The 7,337-nt window shown below is 41.9% G+C and overlaps 1 pseudogene; it reads left to right on the forward strand.

The window, feature by feature from the left end:
- The first annotated feature begins 2,665 nt into the window (after positions 1-2,665).
- On the forward strand, positions 2,666-3,193 carry LOC127228184 (translationally-controlled tumor protein-like; annotated as a pseudogene).
- The last annotated feature ends 4,144 nt before the right edge of the window (positions 3,194-7,337 follow it).

The raw sequence follows: 7,337 nt of genomic DNA on the forward strand, positions 1-7,337 counted from the left end.
GTTCAGAGGTTCAATCCATTATCATGGTGGAACATGGTGATATACAGGCAGACATGGTACTAGAGAAGTAGCTGAAAGCCCTACATCTTGATTTGCAGGCAACAGGAAGTAGTCTAAGACATTGGATGTGGCTTGAGCATATTTGAAACCTCAAGGCCCACCCCCACAGCAACACACTTCCTCCAACAAAGCCACCCCTACTCCAACAAAGCCACATCTCCTAATAGTGCCATCCACTATGAGCTTATGAGGGCCAATTACATTCAAGCTACCACATTCCACTCCCTCACCCCATAAGCTTATAACAACATCATAAATGCATTTATTCTAATTTCAAAAGTCTCTATAGTCTCTCACAATCTCAACAATGTTTAAAAGTCCAAAGTTCAGTGTCTCGTCTAAGATTCATGCAATCTCTTAACTGTAACTCCCTATAAAATCAAAATTAAAAAAAAAAAACAGATTATACACTTCCAGTATATAATAGCACAGGATATACATTACCAGTCCAAAAGAGAATAATAGTGAGGAAATACTGGACCAAAACAAGATCAAAAACCAATTGGGCAAACTCTAAACTCTGTGTCTCCATGTCTGGTGTCAACATGCTCTTTAGGTCTCCAACCTTTCAGCTTTGTTGACTGCAACACACTCCTCTCTCTTAGGCTGGTTCCACTCCCTGTTAGCTGCTCTCCTCAGCAGGCAACCCACTACTCTAGCATCTCCAACATCTTATAGTCTCCAAGGAAATTCAGGCTTCAACTGCACAGCTTCATTCAATGGCCTCTCTAGGCCTCCATTCAGAGACACTCTGACACATGACTAGCCTCAGTGGCTTTTCTTAGTTATGGAGGAAGGTTCCATAATGCCTTTCATCTATCCTTGACTCTAAAGCCAGAACCATGTGGACAAAGCTTCCAAGCTCTGCTGCTTCCTGGAGCTGGACCATGTTCTTCTTGTTCAATTACATCTTCACAAGCTTTCTATTTTCTTCATTTTACTTCATTGACTAAGCTTGGCTGTTCTGGAACTTGCTCTGTAGACCAGGCTGGCCTTAAATTCAGATCCTCCAGCCTCTGCCTTCTGAATGCTGGGATTAAAGGTGTGTACCCCATACCTGGCTCTAAGCTTTTCTTTAATTCCTTTTCACAAGTTGTAAATTTAGCTAGGTGGGATCTTGCCCTGAGGTTGCCACTGGCTTTATTCCATTTCTTAATCTTGAACATAGGATTTAGCTCCATTCCATTTCCTGGTTATCTTTTCCTCCTCAAATTGAACATTGTAATTTACCCTGCTCAGTTTGCCAAATCTCTGTTAGAGTTAACACTAGTAACCACACGACAAAGTCTATACTAGGCTGTTTTGAGATTTTTCTCTGCCAACAGAGTTAATCCAAAACTCTTCACTTTAGCTTCAGGAAGACTCTTTGGACAAGGGCAAAGGACAGTCACATTCTTCACCAAAATTTAACAAAACCAGTCTCTAGACCACATTTTAATATTCTCCTCTGAAACCTCTTGAGTCAAGCCCCTTCGATTCAAATAACTCTCAGCACCACTGTCTTCCATGCGCCTACTAACATGGCCCATTAAGAAATTCTACTGTTTTCCTAACCCAAATCCCCAAAGTCCTTATTATTCCAGACAAAAACATGGTCTGGTCTATCACAGTAATACTCCAGTTGCTGGTACCAACTTCTGTCTTAGGGGTTTTATTGCTATGAAGGGACACCATGACCAAGGCAACTCTTATAGAGGAAAACATTTAACTGGGTGGCTTACAGTTCAAAGGTCCAGTCCATTATCTTCATGGTGGTACATGGAGGCATGCAGACAGACATGGTGCTGGACAAGGACCTGAGAGTCCTACATCGTGATTTGAAGGCAAAATAAAAAAAGTGGTCTGAGACACTGGGTATGGCTTGAACATATATAAGGCCTCAAAGGCCACCCCCATAGATACACGCACTTCCTCCATCAAGGCCATACCTCCTTCCAACAAAGCCATACCTCCTAATAGTGCCACTTCCTATGAGCTTATGGGAGCCAATTACATTCAAGCTACCACCAGTAATCAAGACAACCCCCACAGACATACCTGTAGTGAGGAATATAGGCAATTCCCCACTGAGACACACTTTCCAGGTGACAACTAACCATCATAGTAAAGCACTAACTATGCACACACGAGGACCTGGGTTTGATCTCCGGTACCTACGTAAAAGCCAGGCATGGTGGAGTACATGTGTAATCACAATCCAGGGTGCTGGAAAGTAGAGACAGACAGATCCTCTGGCCAGTCAGTCTATCTAGCCTTATCAGTAAGCCTCAGGACCCAGAGTCTCAAAAAACCAAGTGGACAGCTTCTGAGGAATGACACTGAGATTATCCTCTGGCCTCCCCAAGCATCTGTACACATATACACACACCTACACACACACACACACATACACACACACACATACACATGCATACACACATACACATGCACACACACATACACACGCACGCACACACACACACTCACTCACACACACACACACACACACACACATTAAAAATTAGTCAACTTGCAGCCTAGACTCTATACAGGCTTTTCTGCCCACTCCCCCCTCCCCACAGCCGCCCACGCTGTCAGGCTAGAGCTTCTGTTCCCAGCCGCCACCATGATCATCTACTGGGACCTCATCAACTATGACAAGCTGTTCTCTGACATTTACAAGATCCAGGAGATCGAGGATGGGCTGTGCCTGGAGGTGGAGGGCAAGATGGTCAGTAGAACAGACGGCAACATCGATGACTCGCTCATTGGTGGAAATGCTTCCGCTGAAGGCCCAGAGGGGGAAGGTACCGAAAGCACTGTAGTCACCGGTGTTGATACTGTTATGAACCACAAGAAACCAGCTTCACAAAAGAGGCCTACAAAAAGTACATCAAAGATTACATGAAATCACTTAAAGGCAAACTTGAAGAACAGAAACCTGAAAGAGTAAAGCCTTTTATGACTGGGGCTGCAGTGCAAATTAAGCACATCCTTGCTAATTTCAATAACTACTAGTTTTTTTATTGGTGATAACATGAATCCAGATGGTATGGTTGCTCTCCTGGACTACCGTGAATATAGTGTGACTCCATTCATGATTTTCTTTAAGGACGGCCTAGAGATGGAAAAATGTTAACAAATTGATCTATCACCTGTCAGCATAGCTGGCTGCTGCTTACCGTCCATGCAGCACCAGGACTTAGGACAAATGGGACTGATTTCCTCTTGAGCTTTTATTTTGACCATGATTTATTTGGAGTGGAGACATTGTTTTTTTCTTTTTTTAAAGAAAGAACATGTCATGTAGAGTGTCTGAAAATAGAGTGCATTTAAATAAAAAAAAAAAAAAGACTATACAGAACCATAGTGAACAATTCTGTAGCTCCCAGAAGTAACTGTTAGAGATTCTTTTATTCATTTCTTTTTTGTTTCTTTTTTCATTTTTATTTATTTGGTGGTTTTGGGTTTTGTGTGTGTGTGTGTGTGTGTGTGTTTTGAGAGTTTCTCTGTGTGCCTCTGCCTGTCCTGGAGCTCACTCTCTATACCAGTCTGACCTCAAATTCAGAGACCCGCCTGCTTCTGCCTCCTGAGTGCTGGATCAAAGGTGTGAGTACCACACCAGGCTCTTTTATTTCTTTAAGTCGAAGAGTAATGAGAACAGGGATCCCAGGGTGGCTACTACTGTTCTTGCCCTTCCCCTCCAGGAGTCAATGCTATCACATTGGGACCCTACAGGTCTTTGAGTGCTACTGGTCTAGGCTGTGGCAACATCTTTTTAGTGCCTAGGGTTAGCTTTCTTAGCTTGTATGATGGTCTTTGAAAGGAGTCTCTTTCACAGTCCTGGGGCCATGTTTTCCACCCAGACACTCAAGCCATGACACACCTTGCCTTTCTCATCTTTAGTGTAGATACCTTAGAGGAAGGACTTAAGCCAAAGCTACTGAGATACCTTTTCTCTACTAAAGAAACAAACAGGGCTAGAGAGATGGCTCAGTGGTTAAAAACACTAACTGGTCTTCCAGAAGTCCTGAGTTCAATTCCCAGCAACCACATGATAGTTCACAACCACCTGTAGTGAGATATGGTGCCATCTTCTGGCCTGCAGGGATACATGCAGACAGAACACTGTATACATAATTAATAAAGAAATCTTTAAAAAAAGAAAAAGAATTCACAATTCTTTCTTCTTTTTTTCTTTTTTCTTTCTTTCTTTTTTTTTTTTTTTTTTTTTTTTTTTGTTGTTGTTGTTGTTTAGGTAGTGGGGTGTTTGTGTGTTTGATGTTTGGAACAGAGCCTCACTATCTAGTCCTGACCTGGGAGTCATTGACCAGGCTGGTCTCAGACTCACAGTGACCCTCCCGTCTTAACCTCCAGAGTTCTGAGATGACAAGCATATGTCCACAGGACCAACTACAAACCACAGTTCCTTTTAGCCTTTTCTAGACTGAAGATCGGGTCAGTCTCCTGCAGAAGGGATTGTGGGAATGGATGAAGTGCTGAGTGAATGTGTATTGTTGATGGATGTGGGCACAGACATGTCAAGGACCCCATTGCGTCAGACCCATGGGAATAGTAAAGCCTTCCTGCAGACAGGCTCAGGAAAATGGCAAAGCCTTCCCCTGGTCAGTGTGGGATGCTGACAGAAAGTATCCACCTACCTGGCAGTTTCCTCCTGGCTGATTACAGACTGAGACCGCTCCCCTATAGAGACTGCCTACCCAGATGAGCTAAATCTGCCTTCTTGTTCAGCTGTATACAATAGACCCACCTCCTCTCGGAGGAAGGTAGTAAATGTGCTGTTTCCCAGCTGCTGATACATCTCCATCAAAGTGCATGGCCCACCAGGTCCCACCCCATGTGTCTGTACTTTCTTCACTCCCTTGTCACTCCAGACAGGTTGCCAGGACCCAGCCGTGCAGCTCATGGCAAGTTAGGGACAGAAAAATAAAAAGTACAAAATAACAAGCCATATTTTCTATCATGTCAAATCTTGGCATGTTTCCTTCAGGTATTTAGAAAATTAATCCTATTGTTTGGGGAAAATTATAGAACCCATTATGAAGAATCCAATAATGCTAGGAAGAAGACGTAGGGGAAGAAATCACACCAGACACCAGGATCTACACCTCACACCAAAGAAACAGCGCTGGAAACATTGTTCTATGCCAACAAAGAACTAGAAAAATGTTTGATTAAAGTGGGGTTGTATTATAGATTCAATTTTTAATGAATGGTATTGCTTTTGCATATTTTATTATCATTTACTAGAAGAAAGTGGAACTGGAGAAGCTAAAATAAATATTGAAATTCAAAATAAATAGTTGCATACTTTGAGAGATTGTTTTTATAATAGCCATCTTAGATTTGTGACTTGAGGTTGCAAAACCCTTGACCTTGTGGTTAGTTTTTATATTATACTCTGGTTTTCTCTGTATGCTCATTTTGAAATCATAACAGACTTTCCTCCTCTTCTTTTACTTTCTAATTTTTTGTTATCTGTATTACTTTTGTCTCATTGTTTGGAAAGATTTTACTTCCCAATGATAGGTCTGATGAATGTTTTTGTATGTACTTCAGTGGGATTTAAACCACAGATGGAATTCACCATTTTAAAGAACTTTGTGGCTAATTTTAAAATTATTTATTTTTATTTTGTGTGTGTTGGCATTTTGCGTTCATTTATGTCTGTGTGAGGGTGTTGGGTCCCCTAGCAGTGGAGCTACAGATGGTAAATGCCACGTGGATACTGGGACTTAAACCTGAGTCCTGGGGAAGAACATCAAGTGATCTTAACTGCTTTGCCAACTCTCCAGCCCTAGAATTCACCATTTTAAAGTTTAAAATTCAGTGGGTTTAATACATTCACAAAGCTGTGCAACCACCACCGCTATACAACTCCAAAATGCTTTCACTGCCCTAGAAAGACAAACTATACACTCCATTGGCCACTTTCCACACACCCCACCCCCATTCTGCCCAGATACCCAGCCCCTATCCTTAAACTACTTTCACCCTATGGATTTATCCCATTCTGGACATTTCATATAAATGGAATAAGACAGCATGTTGTTTGGAGGAGGGGATATGGCTTCTTTTATTTAGCATAAATAAATAAATAAAACAATAAAACAAATAAAAATTAAAAAGTTCATTCATGTCATAGCATGTTTCAAAATCCCATCTTTCGGTCAGGATAAATAATACCCTGTGTCATATGTATTAGTTATTTTCCTCATTGCTGTAATAGAATGCCTGGCAAAAGCAACTTGAGTAAGGAAGGAGCCCTATTCTGAGGGTTCAGTCCATCATGGTGTGGAAAGCAGCAAGAATGTAAGGCAGCTGGTCACATCATATCCTCAGGAAGCACGGACAAACTGACACTGGTGTTCCACTCCGTTTCACCTTTTTATCCAGTTCAGGACCCTAGCCTGTGAGTCAGGGTGATTAACAAGGTTAACCACAATGCAGATGCCAATAAACAATTGATGAGAAGCAATTGGGTTGTGCTCAGTTTGAGACTAAAATGAGTGATGCTTCCAGACTCCGGTATGAATTTCACTGCAAACAGGTTTTCAGTTCTTTAGCATGCATGTGCAGGAGGGGTCCCTGAGTCTCTTTAATATTTCCAGGGATTGCCAGGCTGTTTTCTGGGCGGCTGCAGTATGTCAGATTCTCAGCAGCAATTTTATGAGGGTACAGTTTCTCCCCAGCACTGTTGACTATTTGTTGTTTTTAATTTGCATTTCCCCAGTGACTAATGATGATGAGCATCTGTCCCTGTGCTTCTTGGCAATTTGTCTCTCTTTAGAGAAATGTCCATTTAAGCCTTCACTGATTTTCATTTTATTAAATTAATTAATTTTTTATTGGGAAGTCGAGACCATTAACATTAAGAGTTATTTATTGATGGGCAGTGGTGGCACATGCCTTTAATCTCAGCACTTTGGAGGCAGAGGCAGGCAGATTTCTGTGAGTTCCAGGACAGACAGAGCTATACAGAAAAACCCTGTCTCAAAAGGCCAAAAAAGTTATTTTTTATTTACTCTTTAGTAATGTCACATATGGATACAATGTATTTGGTATCCACTCCCTATCTCCCATGTATGATTATGTGTGTGTATATATATATTATTTTCTTATTTTATATATCAATCCCAATTCCCTCTCCTTCCCTCCCTCATGTCCCCCCACTCTCCTCCCATCCCACTCCCCCAACTCCACAGGGAGGGTGAGGCCTTCCAGGAGGGATCATCAAAATCTGTCAAGTCATTTGGAGTAGGGTCTAGGTCCTCCCT

The sequence above is a fragment of the Phodopus roborovskii genome, unplaced genomic scaffold, assembly GCF_943737965.1.
Source record: "Phodopus roborovskii unplaced genomic scaffold, PHOROB, whole genome shotgun sequence".
Lineage (NCBI taxonomy): Eukaryota > Metazoa > Chordata > Mammalia > Rodentia > Cricetidae > Phodopus > Phodopus roborovskii.